Raw genomic sequence first — 22,680 nt, forward strand, 5'->3', positions numbered from 1 at the left:
CAGGCTACTAGCTGGCTAGCTCCTCTAAGTCTCCCAGTTCCCTTATAGGGAGCACCATTTAGTACCGATGGTAGTCAGCACCAGAATAGGTTCTGCGCTTTACCATCCTGACAGAAGTAGGAGAGTTCTCCAAATGTTTTTACTGGTATGCTTCGTGTCTACCATTTTGATGTTTATGTATTGTTATACTCTAGATCACATCTATCTTATGTGACTCCATGGATTGCATCAAATTTTAGGATAGATCCTGAAAATCTCTCCAAAGCCTCTTAGTTTCCACCCCAGTGGTTGAGTCAGTTGTTGCCAGATAAATCTACAAAATGTGTCCTATCATTGTCCTACATAAAATCATACTATCATACCTAATAGAGTTAAAAATTGTAGATTTTGATGTTATTTTAGGGATGGATTGGCTCCATTCATGCTATGCATTAATAGATTGTCGCACCCGCGTGGTGAAGTTTAAGTATCTCGGTGACGCAGTTTTTGCCTGGTAAGGTAGTTCTGAATCTCCCACGAGTCATTTCATATCTTATCTTAAATCAACAAATTTAATATCCAAGGTATGCATTTATTATTTAGTTTGAGTCAAATATACTAATTCTAAAGCTCCAATAGTTTATTTAGTTTTTGTATTCAATGAGTTTCCCAAGGTTATTCCCATAGATTTGCTTGGGATACCTCCCAATAGAGAATTTGAATTCTTTATTTATCTTCTTCCTGATACTCAACCAATCTCTATCCCTCCATATCGTATGGCTCCAACCAAGCTTAAAGAGTTACAAGAGCATCTCAAAGACTCTTAGATAAAGGTTTCATAAGGCCTAGTGTTTCTCCAGGGGGCTCTCCCATCCTATCATACATAAGAAAGATGGCTCTCTCCGAATGTGCACCAACTACCACCAGTTGAATAACGTCCAAATCAAGAACAAATATCTTGTTCCTTGGATTGATGACTTGTTTGACCAACTTTAGTTTGCAAGATGTTTCTCTATGATAGGCCTAAAATTCGTCTATCACTAACCAAAAGTAAGGTAATGTAATATCCCAATATCAGCTTTCCGAACTCATTATGGTCACTTTGAATTTTGAATTATGTCCTTTAGGCTAATGAATGCCCCAATAACCGTCATAGACTTTATGAATAGAGTGTTCAAATAGTACTTGGACATGTTCATCATAGTCTTCATCGATGTTATTCTTATCTATATCCATAGTGAGAATGACCATGTAGAGCATCTCAGAATTGTGTTGCAAACTCTTAAAGACCATCAGTTGGTTGCCAAATTTATTAAGTATGAAGAATGGTTAATATCAGTAGCTTTCCTTGGCCATATTATTTCTGGTGATGGCATTAGAGTTGATCCTCAAAAGACCAAAGAAGTGTGAATTTGGCCTAGACCCATTTCTCCATAAGATATTAGGAGTTTTTTGGGTTTAGATGGCTATTACCGATGGTTTGTTGAAGGGGTTCCATCTATTGCATCCCCCATGTCTAGATTAACTTAAAAGAAAGCAAAATTTCAGTGGTTAGATTCTTGTTAGAAGATTTTTTTGGACTAAAAGACTCGACTCACTTCAACCAAGTTTTGGCGTTACCAGAAGATTTAGATGGGTTTGTTGTTTACTTTGATACTTCTAGAGTTGTTCAGGGTTGTGTTTTATTGCCAAGAGGTAAGGTCATAGACTATGCCTCTAGACAAGTTAAACCTCATGAAAATGATTATCCTACCCAATGATCTGGAATTAGCAGTTGTTGTATTTGCATTGAAATTTAAGAGGCATTATCTTTATAGGGTGCATATTGATGTGTTCATGGACAATAAAATCTTGCAGTTCATGGTTTTGTAGAAAGATTTAAATCTTCATCAGAGAAGGTGGTTAGAGTTGCTAAAATATTATGATATAAGTGTTTTCCATCATCCGAGCAAGGTCAATATAGTGACAGCCGCCCTTAGTATACTGTCTATGGGTAATGCTACTCGTGTTGAGAATAATAAAAAGAAGTTAGTTTAGGAGGTTCATAGGTTGGCTAGATTAGGTGTTTGGTTGGTTGATTTAGCTGAAGGTAAAGTATAGGTTCAGAACAGTTCAAAATCTTCTTTTGTTGCAGAAATGATGCAGAAAAACGATAGGGACTCTAATTTGGTTAAGTTAAAGGAGTTAGTTAGTGATCAAAAAGTAGAGGTTTTCTCTAAAGGGGGACATGGTGTGTTATGCTACTAGGGTAAAATATGTGTCTCATATGTTGATGGTTTGAGACAATGGATTTTGGCGGAAGCACAGGGTAGGCATTACTCTATTCACTAGGAGCCAAAGGAGGAAGCGTATGGTGCGCGTTACCAGTAGTGAGAAGTGCATGGTACGCATTACTCGATTCACCTATGGAGCGGGAAGTCTATTGGTGGAGTGGTATGAAGAAAGATATTACAATGTTTAAGGCTAAGTTTTCTAATTCCCTGTAGGTTAAACTAGAGCACCAAAGGTCTGGTGGCACCGTACAGGAGTTTAGCATTCCCACTCGGATGTGGGAGAAGGTGAACATGAATTTTGTAATAAGGTTACCCCATTTGCGCCGTTAACATAATTCAATTTGGGTTATTATAGTATGACAAAATCAGCCCATTTCTTGCCAGTTCATACATTACATTCAGCCAAAGATTATGCTAAGTTTTATTTAGGGAGTTAGTCATATTGCATGGAGTTTTTTTCTCCATCATTTCAGATAGGGGTACTCAGTTTACCTCTGACTTTTGGAAAGCCTTTCAGAAAGGTCTTTGTACGCAAGTTCATCTTAGTACTTCTTTTCATCCTCAGATAGATGTTCAGGCAGAGAGGACCATTCAGACCCTAGAGTACATGTTCAGAGCATATGTTATTAACTTCAATGGTTGTTGGGATGATCACTTTCCATTGATCGAGTTTGCCTAAAAGAAAAATTTATCATTCCAGTGTCTTTATGGCTCCATTTGAGTCTCTTTTTATAGGGCGTTATTGGTAACTTATTGGTTGATATTAGGTAGGTGAGGTTGCATTGATAGGACCAGATGTGGTGTTTGAAGCTATGGAAAAATTCTGGTTGATTCGAGAAAGTCTTATGATAGATCAGTGTCGTCAAAATTCTTATACAGATGTTAGAAGAATAGGTCTTGATTTTGAGGTTAATGACTTAGTTTATTTGAAGATTTTTCCCATGAAGGGGTAAAAGATTTGAAAAAAAAGGATGCTTAGTCCCCGATATGTTGGCCCTTATAGCATATTGAATCGTGTTGGGGAGATAGGAAATGATTTTGAGTTTCCAGCAGATTTGTCATCTGTTCATCACGTGTTCTATGTATTTTTATTTAAGAAGTGTATTGGTGATCCATCTATTGTAGTTCCTTTAGAAAGCACCAAAATTTAGGATAGCTTTTCTTATTAAGAAATCCCAATTGAGATTCTTGACCACCAAATTCATAGATTAAGAAACAAAAAATCCCCAATGGTCAAAGTTCTTTGGTGGAATTAGTCCGTTGAGGGAGACACTAGGTATGCTGAAGTAGATATGAGAACCAAGTACCCTCATATTTTATCAACAAGATAAGACTCAATTTAAGTTAACAAATTTTCATTACATTATATCATGTCCATTCTAAGTACTAGCCATATAATTATTTTCCATGTCATTGTCTGCATTCACGAATCAGTTCAGTCATATAATCATGCTTCTATCTATGCATAATTAATATAAAGTCTCAACCCCTCAATATTCTCAGTTTAGTCAGTCTCATTCGAGGATGAATGTTCCCAAGGAGAGATATTGGAAGACCCCGTAAGATCATAGCTCAAATCAACTTTATATTGCGTGTCAAAGAGCGTTTCAATACTTTGAAAATTTAACTTATTGTTAGGACATAGTCATCTCTAAAGCCCCTAAACTTTGATGATTTAATTTTCAACCTTCTCGGCCTTAGAATGTTGATTTTAAAGTTGATTCATAATCAGGAATGTCAAAGGTATATCTCGGGTGAGTGTTAGAAATTTTGAATTAGCATAAGGCCATGTTTGGAAGTACAAAATAGTAGCCTCACCGGGATAAGCCTGTGGCACGCTCGGTAGGGCACCATAGTGGAGCCCGCGGTTCCTATATCAATTCACCAATGCAGAGCCCACGACGCCCTCTCTATTACGCACTTCTACTTTTCCAAATTATGTTTCCATTCTCCTAAGGGTATTTTGGTCTTTTCCCTTTACTCAATTATTCCATATAACGGGATTGAGGGTCCCAAAACACAAAATTTATTATTCTTTTCACATATTCTCTCACAAGAAAGTAATCCTCTCTCAAGAACAAACCCTAGCCTTTTCAAAATTCAAGTTTAAATTTAAGAAACCAACCAAGAACTTACACTAATTCATCAATTAAGGTATATGGGGTTATGAACAGGCGTATTTTTTCACCTTTGTGCCCAAATTTGCATGGTTTTAATACTTTATTTACTTGATTTGAAGTAGGGTTTATACCCATGTTTTTATATTCCTTAAACATGTGATTATCATGAAAATTATATTTTTAGTGCATCAAGAAGTTCTAATGATTATGTTTTTAACTTACAATGTTTATGTTATTAATGAGATGGCACTATTCTTGATTTCTTATTGTTGATGTATTTCAAGAATCATATTTAGCATGAACTTTTGTTATGAATATACATGAGTTTTAAAGCATTGGTTTTAAGCCCTAAGATTGAGTATTGAGATTTCTAGAAGATTATCCTTGTAAGCATTCTATGACAAGCTTATGTTCTGATTTAAAGAAATAATTGATCTTTGATCCTCAGCTAAGATGTGAAATCTACAATTGTTATTTTGAACATAGATTACAGTAAACAAAAGCATAACTTGTTTTCCGTATAAACCCTTATGCTAGTTTTAAGTTGGATTTTGTATAGTATGATCACTAAGTAATAAGAGATTAGTTTGTAGCACCAAGTTGGGTATGTGTCTAGTGTTATATACCCCAGAACTATAAGACAATGTAGGTTTAGATTATTCCGACTATGGATGAAGTTACAGATAGTAATCACTTTATATTAGGTCATATTCCGATGGCAAGGGTAGCACAACTTTCCCAATGTTAGTTTTTTCCCTATGCGGGTATGACGTTGGAATCCATGGTGACTAACATTGTTTATGTCAGTTAGAACAACCTCCCTAAGATAGTATAAAGGAAAATCTTTTAGAACTAAGTGTTTGGCTCACAATGTTTATTATTATCCTTTACTACTCAAGAATTGTATTTTATAGCTTTATTTTATACATGCTAAAAGTGAGTTATTTACACTTAGCATGCATTCTTTACAAGTTTATATGAACATTGAGTTATTGTTTTTACTTATGGATTTACCCCCACATGATCAGGATATTCCAAAAGTACTAATCGATATATATTTCTATGTTCTATATTGTCTCATAATGTAGGTTCTTGTGCTGAGTTCCAGTAGCATGATTGATCACGAGAATTTCTATCTATAACTCGATGTTAGTGAACCCTTATAGTTCGAGGACCAATTTATCAGACTTTTCTATTTATATAATATTTTAGTCACTTAGTTCTCTATTTGTTTTGAGTTAGCTGGGGATTATCCCAACAGCTCTTAGTTAGAAGTAGAGGCTTGTTCGACTGGTTTTCTAGTTTTAGATTTGAAGTTTTGGTTTTCAAGATTCTCCAAGTTAAGAGTTTTAGTTAAGATACTTGTTAAGTTATTTCAAGATTACACATGTTGAGTTTACTCTTTATTATATGCTTCAAAGTTGTTAGGAGGCTTAAAGTGTTAGCTTGGGACTAATCATAGGCTTTAACACACTATGACATCCAAGTTATATTTTTGGAGCGTTACAATTGATCTTATACCGGATACCCATCCTATCCCTCTTTCTCCGTATAGAATAGCTTCGACTGATTTGAAAGAACTTAAAGAGTAGTTGAAGGATCTTCTTAATAAGGGTTTCATACATACTAGTGTCTATTTATAGGGTGCTCCTGTGTTTGTATGGCGTAAGAAAAATGGGTATCTTTAGATGTGGATAGCCTTTTCAGTTAAATAAGGTGACAATGAAGATTAAGTATTCTCTTGAAACACCTAGGAGTTTTACCCCTAAAAAAATCTTATGAATTGTGCATTTTAATTAATATACGGTTTAGGTGTGTCACTCATACATTAGTGTATGAGTCTTACCTTTATACCCTCCCCCTCTCATATGATCAACAACCTAGGAGGGTAGAATATTATCCATAATACGACTTGGCCTCTCCTGGTCGTATCTTAATATACAAGTTATTCACAACTTAGTCATATGAAAGTTTGTCTTAGTATAAAGTGGACTATTTTTTGTATGAGTCAAGGGTAGGGTTTAGGGTAAAAGTCGTACCCTTTGAATATGAGTCTAGGGTATTAAGGGTACAATTCATACTTTATAGTTGATGGTCAAAAAAGGGTTAAAGTCCCTAATTATGAAATTGAATTTTGTTTGAACTAAAGTGTGGTATAAGTTTGGTAATGGAGAATGACTGGGTTGTAAGGGTCTAGATGACCATAAATGGAATTGAATGATGAAATATTTCAAGGCATCGGCCTATCCAAGAAATTGATTAATAAATTCCCCATGAGACCTTGAGTTCATATATGGTGTTGAATTGGTTAAATAGGCTAGAGTCCCTAAGTGTTGAATTGTATGCATGTTTATGTATGGACAAATTATTAAAGTTCCAATGTAGACTAATGATAGTTGTGTAAACTTGTGGTTAGAGTCCGTTGCCTAAATAAAATGCAATAGGTTTGAGTGCTTTTCTTAAAACTCTAGATTGGGGTAAGAGTCCCCTATCTAATCTAGCTTGAGGTTAGAGTCCCTTGCCCAATGAAATGGCTTGAGGTTTGAGTCCTTTGCACACTAAAATGGCTTCAGGTTAGAGTCTTTTGCCTAGTAAAATAACTTGAGGTTAGTGACTCTCCAAATGAAATGGATTATGGTTAAAGTACCTTGACTAATGAATGTATGTATATGGTTAAAGTCCCTTATCGAATAAGAAATGTTTGAATTTATAATTATGGAAGGTCAGAGTCCTTCACACCATGTCTCATTATTAAGTCCCTTGTGAATATGGTTAAGATTGGTTCCTTTGGTTGGAATATGCTATAACTATATGTGTTCTTATGTATATCAATGTGGTTGAATAATATAAAAACTTGATATATTATGATTATGATATCTTATCGTTATATTTGAGTTACATGCTAGCTCTCTAACTGCTAACCATCTCAAGACTCTATGTACCTATGTGACATAGGGACCAAAGTATCTTCTTTTCTTCCTGCGCAGTGACAGGTTTTCAAGTTATTCATGCGATTGACATTAAAATGGTGAGCTTTCATACTTAAAAAACCATGCATTTCATAGTCCTTAGTTTATGTCATAGACTTGTCATGGTTTGGTTTTGGCTATTGTCAGGTGCATGTACAGACGTTTATGACTTCAAATTTATGTAGAGGCATTGTGGGTAATGGTGGACTTGGGTATGTTGACATTAATGAAATTTTTATTCATGTTTAAGTTACGATCATTAGTATGGTTTTTTCTATGTTTATGTATGTTCGGAGTTCCTCCGACTCTTGTGGATTGGTATGAATATTAGGTTGTGTTAACGGGGTAATCTCCGGTCCAAGTGGGTGTTGATGTTCCCATATGACAAGGCCTAATTTCGGGTAGTGTCAAGTTGGTTTTAGAGCCTAGGTTCATGGTAAGTTGGGAGTCCACAATGTTGTGTGAAGTAGAGTCTCTTTTATTGGAGTGAAGTGCGCCACACTTATAAGAGAGGGGCGAAGAGACATTTCAGGAATGTTTCCTTTTCTTTTGTTTCATTCTCAAGCTATAGTGTTTTAAGTTCTTGAATTCCTCTGCTTTCTATTTTCTATCTTTCATATCATTCATTAAAAGAGATCTAATACCCAGGCGAACGGTTCGAAGGGCCCTATGGACAGAGCTCATCTGACTTCTGAGGTCCAGACTTGTGCTAGGACTATAGCTTTTGACAATCCTGATCAGGTTCCACTGGCCTCCAAAAACCCTATTTATGAGTGTGATGATGCTACTCAGTCTCCACTTGGGGATGCTTTTAATGCTAATTTTTGTCGCTCTATCAACCTCTTAACCCTTCTATGTTCATGGGTACAAAGGTTGATAAAAATCCTCAAGTAATCATTGATATAATCTAGAAGATCTTTTTATGATGCATGATTTAGAGGTTGAGGTTTTTGAGTTTTCTTCCTACCATTTGAAATATATGGCGTACTAATGGTATGAAGGGTAGGAATCAAGAGGATCGAATGCTAGTTCTTCGGTATGAGATAATTTATTTAAGGCTTTCATAAGTTGCTTCTTTCCTCAAGAGTTGAGGGAAGCAAAGGTGGAAGAATTTGTAAACTTGAAGTAAGAGTGGATGACCGTCCAACATTATGCATTGAAATTCCATCAGTTATCTAGATATTCTCCTGAGATTATTTCTAGCATACGGTCTAGAATGTGCTTTTTTTAGGGGGATTATCCTGTGACATGGTACTTGAGAGCAAGGCTGCCCTATCGAATTAAAACATGGACATATCTAGGTTGATCGTGTATATGCAACAAGTGGTAAAAGATAAAAAAGTAGGTTCAATTTAGTGAAAGGAATGGGTGAAAGTTTAGAGCTTTCGAGCTTAGTGGTAGATATGGTAGCAAGTGGCAATGAAAGAAGTAAAGGAGTTATAGTTCTTTTTCATTGGGTAGTGCTCCTTACCCAAAATTATCGAGTAATCATCACTCTTAGTTTGGTGGTTGATCTGGGAATCAAGTGCCCCATCTTTGATTTATGGGGTACTCCATCTTACCCACATAATAGATTCTGTGATCAGCCTTATATTTGTCAATGTGAGATAGGCAAAATAGATGTTTTAGTTGTGGTTAAATTTGTCACTTGCACCGAGTTTGCCCTTCTCTAGTGGCTTCTTAGGGTAATAGGGCCACTATTTCTACTTTCTCTACTTATTCACTAAATGGTGCTATGCCTGCTTTGGTTTCTATTTCTAATACTGGCGCCGACCAGAATTATTTGTATGCACTTGCTACACTATAGGATTGTGATGCACCTCTCGGTATTGCAATGGGTACGTGTAAACTTTTCTCCGATGATGTATATTGTTTACTTGATCCAAGGTCTACTCATTCTTATGTGACCCCATTTGTGGCTGTACATTTTTGTTTTGGTCTCGAGAGTTTGTCGATTCATTTTTCTATTTCTTCCTTAGTAAAAGACTCTGTCATTGTTAACAGAGTTTATAGGGGTGTGTGGTATATTTTAGAGGTTTAGAAAATCTTGTGGATTTGATAAAGTTAAACATGGTTTATTTTGATGTTAATATGGGGATAGATTGGTTGCACTCATGCTATGCTTCCATAGATTACTGGACCTTACGGTCATGTTTAAATTCCCTAATGAGGCATTAATTTTATAGAAAGGTGGTTATTTAGTACCTAAGGGGATATTTATTTCTTATCTTAAGTACCAAAGATTTATCACTAAAGGGTGTTTGTATAACTTGGTCTGAGTTAAAAATTACAACTCGAAAGAGCCTTCTCTAGGATCCAATCCAGTGGTTAACGAGTTCCCCAAGGTTTTCCCGGATGATCGTCCCTGTATTCCTCCTTTTAAGGAAATTGATTTTGGGATTGATCTTATTTCGGACACTCACCCAATTTCTATCACCCCTTATAGAATGGCTCTAACAGAGTTGAATGAGTTTAAGGAGCAATTAAAAAACCTCTTAGATGAAGGTTTTATCCATCCTAGTGCATCTCTTTGGGGTGCTCGTACTTATTTTGTGTACAAGAAGGATGGTTCCTTTCGTATGTGAATCGATTATGGTCAGTTGAACAAAGTGACTATAAAGAATAAATATCCACTTGCTAGAATTGATGACTATTTGATTAATTTCAAGGTGCCAAGTATTTCCTTAAGATTGGTCTTAGGTTGGGTTATTACCAACAAAAGATCAGGGAGTGGATATCCCTAAGATTTTCTTTAGGACCGGGTATGGTAAGTATGAGTTCCTAGTTATGTTTTTTTAGGTTGATCAATGCCCCAATGATATTCATGGATTTGATGAATTAGGTCTTCCGTCCATTCTTGGAACTTGTTTGTAATTGTCTTCATTGATGATATCTTAGTATATTCTAAAAGTGAGGAAGATCATGTCGATCACCTTTGTGTTATGTTGCAAACTTTGAGGGATCATCATTTGTATGCCAAGTTCTCTAAGTGTGAGTTTTGGTTGAAGGTTTTGACTTTTGTTAGTTATGTTATCTCTAGTGATGAAATTATGCTAGATCCTCAAAAGGTTATGGTGGTTAAGAGGTGGACTAGACCTGCATCTCCAACTGATATTGGGAGCTACTTGGATCTATCTGGTTAATATAGGATATTTGTGGTGATTTTTTTTTATTGTTGTTTCCCCATTGACTAAGTTGACCCAAATAAAGGTTAAGTTCTTGTGGTCGGATGCGTGTGAGGGTAGTTTTCGGAAGTACAAAGATAAATTGACTTCGACTCTAGTTTTAACCTTGCACAAGGGTAATGAAAGTTTTTTGATATATTGTGATGCTTCTCGTATTGGGCTTAGTTGTGTATTGATGTATCATGGTAGGGTGGTGGCCTATGCTTCTAGGAAATTGAAAGTTTATGAGAATAACTACCCTACTCATGACTTGGAATTGCTAGCCTTGGTTTTTGCTTTTAAAATTTGGAAACATTATCTCTATGGGGTTTATGTTGACATCCTTTTCGATCATAAGAGTCTTCAGTATGTCTTTACTTAAAAAGAGTTTAATCTTCGGCAAAAGAGGTGGCTTGAATTATTGAAGGACTACTACATAAGTCTTCATTACTATCCAGGGATAGATAATGTAGTCGCTGACACCCTTACCCGATTGTCCATAAGGAGTTTATCCTATGTGGATAAGGATAAGAAGAAATTGGTGAAGGATATTCACCTTTTAGCTAATCTTGGACTTTTTCTCACAGACTAGGATAATGTGGTGTTCTTGTACATCCGGTATTACATTTGTCTCTTGCTATTGAAAACAAGGAAAAGCAAATGTTGGATTCCAAATTGATGAAGATTAAGAGAAATATAGGTCAACAAAAGGTTGTTAACTTCGTAATTGGTGGTTTGGTATATTGATATACCAAGGTAGGCTATGTGTTCCCAACGTTGATTGATTAAGGAAAAGGATTATGGTTGATGCTCATAAATCTCGGTATACTATCCATCCCAATTCTACAAATATAAATCATGACCTTAGATAATTCTATTGGTGGAATAATATGAAATGAGATGTGGCTAGCTATGTGGCTAAGTGTATGGTGTGTAACAAATAAAGGTTGAGCACATGAGACCTAGGAGTCTGTACCAAGAAATTATATTGCCTGAGTGGAAATGAGAGGCAATTAACATTAATATTGTTACCGTACTTCCTTGGTCTCAAAATTAGTGTGATTATATTTTGGTCACGGTTGATTTGATGACCAAGTCCGCTTATATTTTACCGATAAGGACTAGTTACTCGGCAGAGGATTACGCTATGTTATATCTTGCAGAGATCATGAAGTTTCATGGTACTCCAGCTTCTATCATTTCGGATTGTGGTACTCCATTCTCATCTAACTTTTAAAGGTCATCCGAAAGGTTTTGGGTGCTAAGGTGTTCCTTACTACCACTTTCCACATGCACACGAATGGACAAGTAGAAAGGACCATGCATAAATTAGAAGATATGTTGTGGGCTTGTATGATTGATTATGGTAGTAGTTGGAAAGGAAATTTCCCTTTGATTAAATTCTACTATACTATAGTTACCACTCTAGCATTGGTATAGCCCCTTTTGAGGAATTGTATGGTTGAAGATGTCGTTTTCTTATTGGGTATTTTAACGTTAGTGAAGGTAAGCTTCTTGGCCCCAATTTAGTTCACCAAGACTTAGAAAAGGTGAAGGTGATTCGTGATACGATGGCAACAACTCAGAGTCACAAAAATTCCTACAAAGATGTGAGAAGTAGGGATTTGAACTTCAATATTGGCGAGTGGGTATTCTGAAAAGTATTTCTCATAAAGGGATTAATGGGATTTTATAAGAAGGGGAAGATTAGCCCCTAGTATATTGGTCCCTATTTGATTTTGAAGAGGGTTTGCAATGTTTCCTATGAGTTAGAGTTTCCCTCTAGTTTGAACTTTATATACTCGGTATTTCATGTCTCTATGTTGCATAAATATGTGGGTGATCCTTCGTTGGTTGTTCCCTTCGAGGTTTTTGGTATTCAGACTCTTTGCGCTATGCGGAGGTCCCTGTAAGGATCTTGGAAAGGTAAGTTTGCCGGTTGCAAACTAAAGAGGTAGCTTCAGTGAAGGTTCTATACAGGAACCAAAAGTTCGAGGAAGCTATTTGGGAAGCGGAACAGGACATGAAGTCCAAGTATTAGTATTTTTTTCTCATTCCAGAAACTCGTGATTGAGTTCTGTATTAATATTTCTACCTTGACTTGTATCTTTGTTAGATAATAGCTAAAGTCCCTAACTTATGAAATGAGTAAGTGTTTTGAAAAGTAATGGGTTTGAGTATCAAAGTCAATAAGACAAATGGTTGATTGATAATGATCATGACAAATGTTGTATTGTTATTGTGTGCTTTGTTTTCTAACTTATCTAAAGGTTAGTTTGATGTGTAATAATGTGTCTACTTGTGTTCATAATTTCCTTACCCATTATTCGAGGATGAATGATCCAGGTAGGGTAGAATTGAAAATCCTAGGCTTTGGACACTTAGAAAAATCTAATGAATTGTGCCTTCTGACCAAGATATAATTTAGGTGTGTCACTCATACACTAGTGTATGAGTCGTACCCATCTACCCTCCCCCTCTCATATGATGAAAAGCCTAGGAGGGTAGTATATTGTCAATAATACGACTTGTCCTCTTCTGGTTGTATCTTAGTCTATGAGTCATACATAACTTAGTCGTATGGAAGATTGTCTTGGTCTAGAGTTGACTATTTTTTGTACCAGTCAAGGGTACGGTTTAGGGTACAAGTCTCTTTGAATATGAGTCTAGAGTATGTGGTCGTACCTTGAGCAGTGTATGAGTCCTAGGTGTAGCCTAGGGTATGAGTTAGGGTACCACTCGTACTCTAGTGTACGGTAGACTTAAATGAGTCAAACAATAACTTGGGGTTATTTTCCAGCTTATAAGTTAAGGTCCATATGGTTATTTCCCACCCCAAAACCCTAATGACTCCTCACTATATAATGCATTTTGTCCTTCTAAACATTCATTTTGGTGGATCAAATACTCCGACTACTCTCTCAAATATATTTTTGAAGAATTGGAGGCTAAGGTTCCAAGGATATTCCTCTAGAAGCAAAGTGAAGTCAAGTTTCTTGGTGGATCACTTTGTTTAAGTCATGTGACTCTCTCCCTTTTAAATAACTCAAAAACCATGTATTTTACACATAGATTTATAATTGTCAATGGTGATTTTGACAAGAAATGATAAGGGTTTTGTTGCCTAATGATGAATAATGTTGATTCTTTCTTAGAATTATGTTTATACATGTAATTAGTGATGATTTACATGGGTGAGTGTTTTTTTTTGTGGTTTAGCAAATGGGTCTTGAGTAACCCTAATATTGATGAATTCTACCATGAATTTCATCTTGATGAAGATGTAAAAGCAAGGTGTTTGTGAAAATATATAAGTGAAATATCTAGTCACATGTTCATGAAGTTTTGAACTAGGGAAATGGCCCAATTGAATATAAATGGTTAATAAATGGTATTGTAAAGATATTGTTAGCCATGTAATGTGTTAATTTATGACGTTGTTGTTCATGGATAAAAGAGGTTAAAGTCCCTAAATATGAAATTAAATTGTGTTTGATCTAAAATATTGTAAATGATTGCTAATGAGGACTGACTGGGTTGTATGGGTCTAGATTACCATAAATGTAATTGAATAGTCAAATTTATCAAGGCATTGTCCTATCCGAGTGATTTATTGATATATGACCCATGAGCCCTTGTGGTCATATATGGTGTTGAATTAGTTAAATAGGCTGCAATCCCTAAGTGCTGAATGAAATATGTCTTGATGCATGGACAAAGGTTTAATGTCCCAATATTGACTAATGAGAGTTGCAAATGATTATGCTTAGAGTCCTTTGCCTAATGAAAATACAAAAAGGTAGATTCACTTCCTTAATTACACCAGTTTGGGGTTAGAATCCCTTATCTAATATGGCTTAAGGATAGAGTCCCTTGCCCAATGAAATGGCTTGAGTTAAGTGTCCCTTGCCCAAAGAAATGACTCTAAGTTAGAGTCCCTTGCCCAATGAAATGGCTTGAGGTTAGTTTTTCTTACCCAATGAAATGTCTTGAGGTTAGATTCCCTTAACCACTGAAATGGCTTATGGTTAAAGTCCCTTGACTAATAAAGGTTTGTATATGGTTAGAGTTCCTTGCTGAATAAGAAATATTTTAATTTATAAGTTTTTAAGGTCTAAGTCCTCCACTTTATGTCTCATGATTAAGTTTCTCATGAATATGGCTATGCCTTTTTTCTTTGATTGACATGTGTTATATCTATATGTTTGCTTATGTATATAAATATGGTTGAAAATGATGAGATGACTTGATATTGAATGGTGATGATATCTTATCTTTATCATTGAGTTACATACTAGCACTATAACCGCTAACCGTCTCCAAACACTATATCCCCATGCGACATAGGGGACGGAGCATCTTCTTCTCTTCCTGCACAAAGACAGGTGCTTAAGCGATTTGTGTGGTTGACATTGAAGTTGTGAGCTTTCATACTTTGGAAGTAATGTATTTCATAGTCCTTAGTTTATGTCATAGAACTGTCTTTGATTTTGTTTTGGCTATTGTCTGGGGCATGTCTCAATGTATGTCTCTCTCTCTATATATATATATGTAACTCGTATTTGTGTAGAGGCATTTTTGGGTGAGTGTGGACTAGGGTATGTTGGTAGTATGTTGACATTAATAAAATGTTTAGAAATGTTTAAGTTATGATCATTTGTATGGTTTTCTATATCTTGATATATGTTTTGAGTTCCTTCAACTTATGTAGATTGATGTAATGATTAGGTTTGGTTAATGGAATGATCTCTGGTCAAAGTTAGGCTTGAGGTTCCCATACAACAAGCCCTAATTTTTTGTTGTGTCACCTCTTCCTAGGATTGGTGATCTCTTTGACCTACTTTAGAGTGTTTGGTGCTTCTCTAAGATTGATCTCTGGTCGGATTATCATAAGATGAAGATTAGGGAGGTGGATATCCCTAAGAATACTTTCTGTACCTGATATGGCCTTTAAGAGTTTCTTATTTTCCATTAGGATTGACTAATGCTTCAGTGGAATTTATTCATCTAATGAACCAAGTATTTAGGCATTTCTTAGATTTTTTTGTGACAGCTTTTAACAATGATATTTTGGTATATTCTAAGAGTGAAGAGGGTCATTCTAATCACCTCTGAGTAGTGTTGCAAACTCTTAAGGATTAGTAGTTGTGTTTGAAGTTTTAAAATTATGAGTTTTTGTGGAATGTAGTAACCTTTCTGGGTCATTCCATTTCCAATGTGGGGATCATGGTAGATTCATATACAGTTTATTTAATTAAGATGTGGCCTAGAGCCACGACTTCAACCAATATTTTGAGTTTCTTGGGTTTAACAGGCTTTTATAGGAGGTTTGTGGAGAGCTTGTCTTCTATTGTTGCTCCATTGACTAAGTTAACTTATAAAAAGGTAATGTTTCTGTGGTCTGATGCTTGTGAGGGTAGTTTAGAGAAGTTAAAGAATAAGTTGACTTATGCATTACTATCGACCCTGCCTGAGGGTACTGATAATTTGGTGGTTTACTGTGATGGGTCTTGAGTAAGACTACGGTTTGTATTGATGCGGTATATGCTTCTAGACAGGTTAAGGTTCATGAAACAAATTATCTATCTCATGATCTAGATTTGGCATTTGTGGTATTTGCATTGAAAATTTAGAGCCATTATCTATATGGGGTGATTGTTGATATATATTCAGACCATAAAATCTTGCAGTGTGTTCAAAAAGAAAGAGTTGAATCTTAGCAAAAGTATATAGCTTGAGTTACTCAAGGACAATATCCCCAGGTAAAGCTAATATAGTTGAAGATGCTCTCAGCAAGTTGTCTATGGGTAGCTTGTCTCATGTGGATGAGGATAAGTGAGAATTGGTTAAGGATATTCACTGGTTAAATAACCTTTGAGTTCATCTTTTGGATTATAAGGGTGGAGGTTTAATTGTTAAAGGGATGGTGAAGTCATCTCTTGGTGCTGATGTGAAGGAGAAATAGAATTTGGATCTAATCTTAATGCAGATTAAGGATGATGTGGGTAAGCAGAAGGTAATGGTTTTTTAGATTGTTGGAGATGGTATCTTGAGGTACTAAGGCAAACTATGTGCTCCAGATATTAATGGGCTACAAGAAAGTACTTTGACTGAGGCTCATGTGTCGAGGTATATAGTTCATCCTAGTTCGATGAAACTGCATCATGATTTGAAGGAGATTTATTGGTGGAACAACATAAAGAGAGATTTGGCCAATTTTATAGCTAAATGTATGGTCCTTCATCAAGTGATGGCTGATCACTTGAGGTTTGGTGGTATGTCCCAAGATATTGAGTTACAAATGTAGACGTGGGAGATAATTAACAAGAACTTTATTACTGGTCCTCCACTCTCTCGGGAGTAGCATAGTTATATTTGGATCATCGTGGATTGGATATCTAATTTGGCTCACTTTTTGCCTGTAAGGATTACTTACTCTGGAGAGGATTATGCTAAGTTGTTTATTCAGAAGACCATCAAGTTTCCTGGTGCTCTAGTATCCATTATTTTAGAATGAGGTCCATAGTTCTCTTCTCACTTTTGGCTTTCATTTCAAAAAGATTTGGGAAATAAGGTAAACATTAGAACCACTTTCCACCCTTAGATGTATGGATGAGAGGAGAGGACCATTCAAACTCTAGAAGATATGCTACGGGCTAATTGGATTGATTTTGGAGGTAAATGGGTGGATCACTTGCCTCTCATTAAGTTTGTGTACTACAAGTGTTATCACTCCAGTAGTTGGATGGCTTCTTTTGAGGCTCTTTATGGTATGAGATGTAGATCTTCTATTGGGTTGTTTAAGGTTTGTAAGATCATATTATTCAGTCCGGACATGGTTCACCATGCCATGGAAAAGTTGGAGGTGAAAAGGCATAGGATTAAGACTGCTCAATGTATCCAAAAGTCCAATTCGGATGTGAGAAGAAGGGAGTTGGAATTTTATATTGGTAGTTGGGTATTCTTGAAGGTATCTCCCATGAAGGGAGTGATGAGATTTGGGAAGAAGGGGAAGATCAGTCCCCAATATGTTGGCTTGTACTTCTTTATGAGGAGAGTGTGAAATATTTTGTATTAATTGGATTTGCGTTCGAGTTTGGGTTCCATTCACTCAGTTTTCCATGCATCGATGTATAAGAAGTCTGTGGGTGATCCTTCTTTGATTATTCCCATTAACAGTGTTGGTATTTTGAATTCATTATCTTATGAGGAAGTTTGTGTTGAGATTCTTTATAGGAAAATCCATCATTTTAGGGCTAAGGATGTGGCTTCGGCGAAGTTCTTTTGGAGAAACCATAAGGTGGAAGAAGCTACATGGGAGGCTGGAGAAAACATGAAGTCCAGATATTCGTTATTGTTCCCCAATTTGGATAATCATTATTAAGGTATGCATTTTCCTATTATTTTATATTCTGACTTTGTTAAATGTTTTTTTGTTGTATTCCTATCTTACATTCATGATAATAGATACCATGACTCCTTATTTGGGGATGAATGATCCTGGGGGGAGGGGGTAATGTAACACCCCATATTTTTTGCCTATAAACATTTCTTGACTGTTGTGTTCACTTTCCAGGGTATGACTTTGGTAACAAGTCATGATGACTCTATAGGAGTTGTATAGTGTCATTCATAGCCAAACAAGTATTGTCTCCCTATGTTTCTTTCCTAATCATTATTGGTACCTAACGAGTAGTAAGGTGAGTTCACAAGTCGTAGGGTGGGACTTATGACAAAACTAGTAAGATGGCCCGACGTTGGTCTTTTGGTAATGACTAAGACTCCACGAGTCATAAGGTCAGGTTATGAGCCGTAGGGCGTGAATCGTAGCAAAACCAGTGAAGGTTTCCTAAGTTACTATCCAAACCACAAGTCATAGTAACAACTCATAATGAGTCCTTACGAGCCATGACGTGACTCATAGTCACTGGCAATAACTTTTGTTGTGTTTTTATTAGGAAGACCTTGGTGATTTCCCCATTTTTTCAACTGTGACTCTTGACTTAAAACACTTAGGGGTTTCATTATCACCCATCCACAAATCAAACACGCTCTGTCTTCTCTCTCAAATCCCCATGTAAAGAATAACTAGAGTTCCTCAAGATTGGTTATCTAGGGGCCAAAGATTGGTTTCTTCTTCCTAACTTTGGATAACTTAGGTATGTAATCTCTTCTTGAACTTGTTTTCTCTAAGGCATGGATTTTATTGTTAATCATATCGATTTGAATGTGAAATTGATTTGAGCCGTGGGTTTTGGAATGATGTTTACTTGAATTGTACTTTTATGGTCGAGATGCATGGATATGGTGAATGGGATGGGGGTCGAGTAATTCCCTCGAATTAATAATTTTGTAAGGAACTAGCTTTGGAGATACCGTGTTCCCTCATCCCACTTGCATAATTGGCTTTGAAATATGGTTAATCATATGATTTGCCTTACTTCCTCAAACTACTGCATTAGGTAAATGGTTAAATGGATAAAAATGACTTTGAAAGCCTTGTTAGTAATGTTTTTTATTTTAAAAAGGAAGCTCGAGATTAGGGAATTCCCCTTAGCTACTTTTCTAAACTATATAGGGGGTCGACACATTCCTATAAATTGATTTAATGAACAAAGAGGGTCGTGGCATTCACTAGGATGATGGAATTGAATTGGCATAATTATAAACTTGCAAGTGTAACTGGTATGGTGATACCAATGGTATGTGACTTAATTGATTCTCCTTGTCTTAATGAATGTGAATGTGTAAATGTTTTAATCGGGATTGAAGGGGGTTGTGTAGATGGTCGTGAAGGTAAAGGTCCCGAGCGGACCAATATTGGAAACCTATTTTGCCGGTGTGGGGGTTGGTCTTGATGACCGTGTGCCAGATCATACTTTATTTATATCTATATATGTATCTTGGAAGGACATGGGGTCCGGGCATTCCTTGTATGTCTTCATACCTCCAGTTTGTGCATCTAACTCGCACTAAGGCTTATCTTGTCGGGGATCCATACCCATATAGCTCGTGGGTATCATTTTATGACAGTTGGTGCTACACAGTCCAGGCTAATGTTTTAAATTTCATTATAAACCTTGTCCCCTATGTGTGCATATGGTTTATAAATGATTTTGGATTTATTGATGGCATTATTTTATCTCTTCCCTAAGTTAAATGCTAGCACTCACCTAGCTAACTATCCTAGGACATGTATCTTCATGGATTATAGGGTCCAAAGACAACTCTTTTTCCTTGCATAGTGGTAGGCAATCTCGGAATTATCCGTGAGTCAACTTTGATGTGGTGATCTTCCATTCTACGAAAGACCCTTATTTCATGGTCTTGTCTTTATTTATGTCTTATATATTGCTGTAGGTTTTTTGCTATGGTCGGGGGAATGTCCCGAAATTTGTTGATATTTGGTTTCTTAGTGGCTTTTGGGGACAATATGTGCGTGGATTTGGTATTATGGATTATTAGATTCCATTAAGTTGATTTATCTATCCTGTAATATGTTTGGAACTCGGATTTATCTTGTTATATGTTTAGAATTTATCTGTTGCTAGTTGTATTATTTTCTAGTTGGATAGGTTAATGGGGGTGGTCTCTGGTCCTTGGCGGACTTGAAATACCTATCACAATCAGGACCTAGTTTAGGTCGTGAAACAAAATGAGAATTTCCAACACCAACTAATGTACCAACCATGTTAGCCAAAATAAACTCATTATGCCTACAATCCATGAATCCAATGCAATCATATGATAGTAGCGCAAAATACACAATAGTTTACCATTGATACCACATAAATTCCAAGTTAGGATTATCACCACAAACATGACACAAAATATACATACATAAGGCCAACAACATAAATCAAGACCCCATGCGATGACATATGGTAGATAATATCTCCATACCACCAAATAATAACATAGGCCCCCACACGGCCCAAACACAATATTAACATCCATTTCCAAGATAGGTTTCCACACCATTAAGATGATTTTATAACAATATTAACTACCCAGTCGCCTCTGAAGAATGTTAAGTCATAACATACCTCAAATGACAAAAATTGATACAAGTAAACCTTCAACACCAAGATTTCATCTCACGAACAGACCAAAAATTAACAAAAATACTTAAATATATAATTTATGCGTAAAAAAACTAATGATACCCACATTACCTATTTTTACGTTAGGATCAAAATCGACCCTAAAAAGGATTTCAAAAAAAGAAGTGTAAGGAAGAATTTTTTGTCCAAAAATATATTCCCCATGAATAAAAAAACTTATTGAAGAAACTTAAGTGATAACGGTTGCAATTGGGGTTTAAATCTAATAACTCCCAATTTTTAGGCCTTACGGGCCAAAACCACCAAATTCCACCTTTGAATTCAAGTTTTAAAAAGATTTAAAAGACAAGAATAAAAAAAATGGAAATACGTGTTTTGGAGCTTACCCATGGTAAAAATTGAAGCAATTTCCCAAAAAATCAAAACCCCAAGCTCCAAGTCAAAAAAATAGTGAAAATTACAAAAATAGGGAATTTATATCACCCAGTCATCGCTTAAGAAATCACCGGGTGGCTTAAACGGCTATCACTTAAGCGACTAGGTCTCGCATGCGCGATACACATTGTATGAGCAAACGACATGCAAGCGACTCAGTGGTCACTTAAGTGAAAGTACTTACGCGATGGGGAAGTCGCTTAAACGAGACCGCTAGTTACTTGTCAGCTTTCTTAAGCGACCTAAATTTTTTTTAAGAAGTGCACCAGCTTCAGACTTGGAGAATCCTAAGTCTCCGCAGGCCCCTCGGGATTCATCCAAACTCGTGAATGCAAAAGAACTATGCTACCCTATAAAATTTGATGCTCCAGATTCAATACTTCTCAAAAAGAATATCATTTTCACAAAGTTGACTCCCGAAACCCAATTTCACAATTTTTTGAACTGGGGGTTGAAATGATATATAAAAGCTGTAAAACTACACTAACCATGCCAACCTAAAATCAACGTTTTAGATCTGTCAGCGTAGTTTGTTTTGCTATCCGCCGCATAGATTAGTAAATGTTGGCAATAATCATCTATAAGACTTTATAAGTACGAAAAAACATAATCTTGCAAGAGTTACACCAAAATGAAAAAGGAACCATGATAATCATCCATACATCCTAGAAATACGACAAAGCAACCATGAGGAGGGGTAAAAGTGCCAAATCACATAAAAATAAATAATTCACATATATCACAAAAAATCAGGTCATTGCATCATCCACCACTAATAATCTACTTAGTACTAAACTAAAGGCAAGACAAAATACATATATTGCGAAAAACTAAGGATAACTACTGCACATTTCAGACTGAACCTCCCTAGTTGACATATGTACAGGTCGATGTCTCTACTTGACCTTAACCATAGGAATATCTCTACAATGAAATCATCTAACAACCTTGGCTAGAAAGTAAATAGGAGTCTAAAAAAACATAACCTCACATCTAACTAGACAGAATCCCAACAAATAACATTAGACACATCCAGAATGTAATGCCGAAGCATGGAAACATGAAAAAATGGATTCACAAGTGATAAATCTGGGGTAATTCTAACTCATAAGCAAAATCACCAATAGTCTAACGTATCTCAAAATGGCCAATATACCAGGGGCTCAGCTTGCCCCTCTTCCCAAACCCCGTCACGCCCTTCATGGGTGACATACAAAGAAATACTCGATCACCAATACTAAATTTTAAAACACAAAGTCTATGATCCACATATCACGTCTGCCTATGCTGCGCCACTTGAAGTCTATCCTGAATGACCTAAACTCTATCAAAAAACTCACGAAGGAAGTGTGTACCTTTAATGTTAATCTCAAAAAAGTCAAACTAACCAACTAGAGCGGGACAAATCCTACCATACATTGTCTAGAAAAGAGCCATCTTATTACTTGAATGGTGCCTATTATTATATAAAGACTCCACCAAAGCTAGATTCTGTTCCCAGTGACTGAAAAATTCCCTCACATAAGCATGAAGCATATCCTCTAAAACATGAATAGTATGCTCTGATGGGACCATTGGTAAGAGGGTGAAACATTGTACTAAGATTAACCTGAGTACAAAACTCCTTCAAAAAGTCTTCCACAAGTGAGATATGAGATGTGAACACTGAACCTCAA

Source organism: Capsicum annuum, chromosome 6, assembly GCF_002878395.1.
Source record: "Capsicum annuum cultivar UCD-10X-F1 chromosome 6, UCD10Xv1.1, whole genome shotgun sequence".
Lineage (NCBI taxonomy): Eukaryota > Viridiplantae > Streptophyta > Magnoliopsida > Solanales > Solanaceae > Capsicum > Capsicum annuum.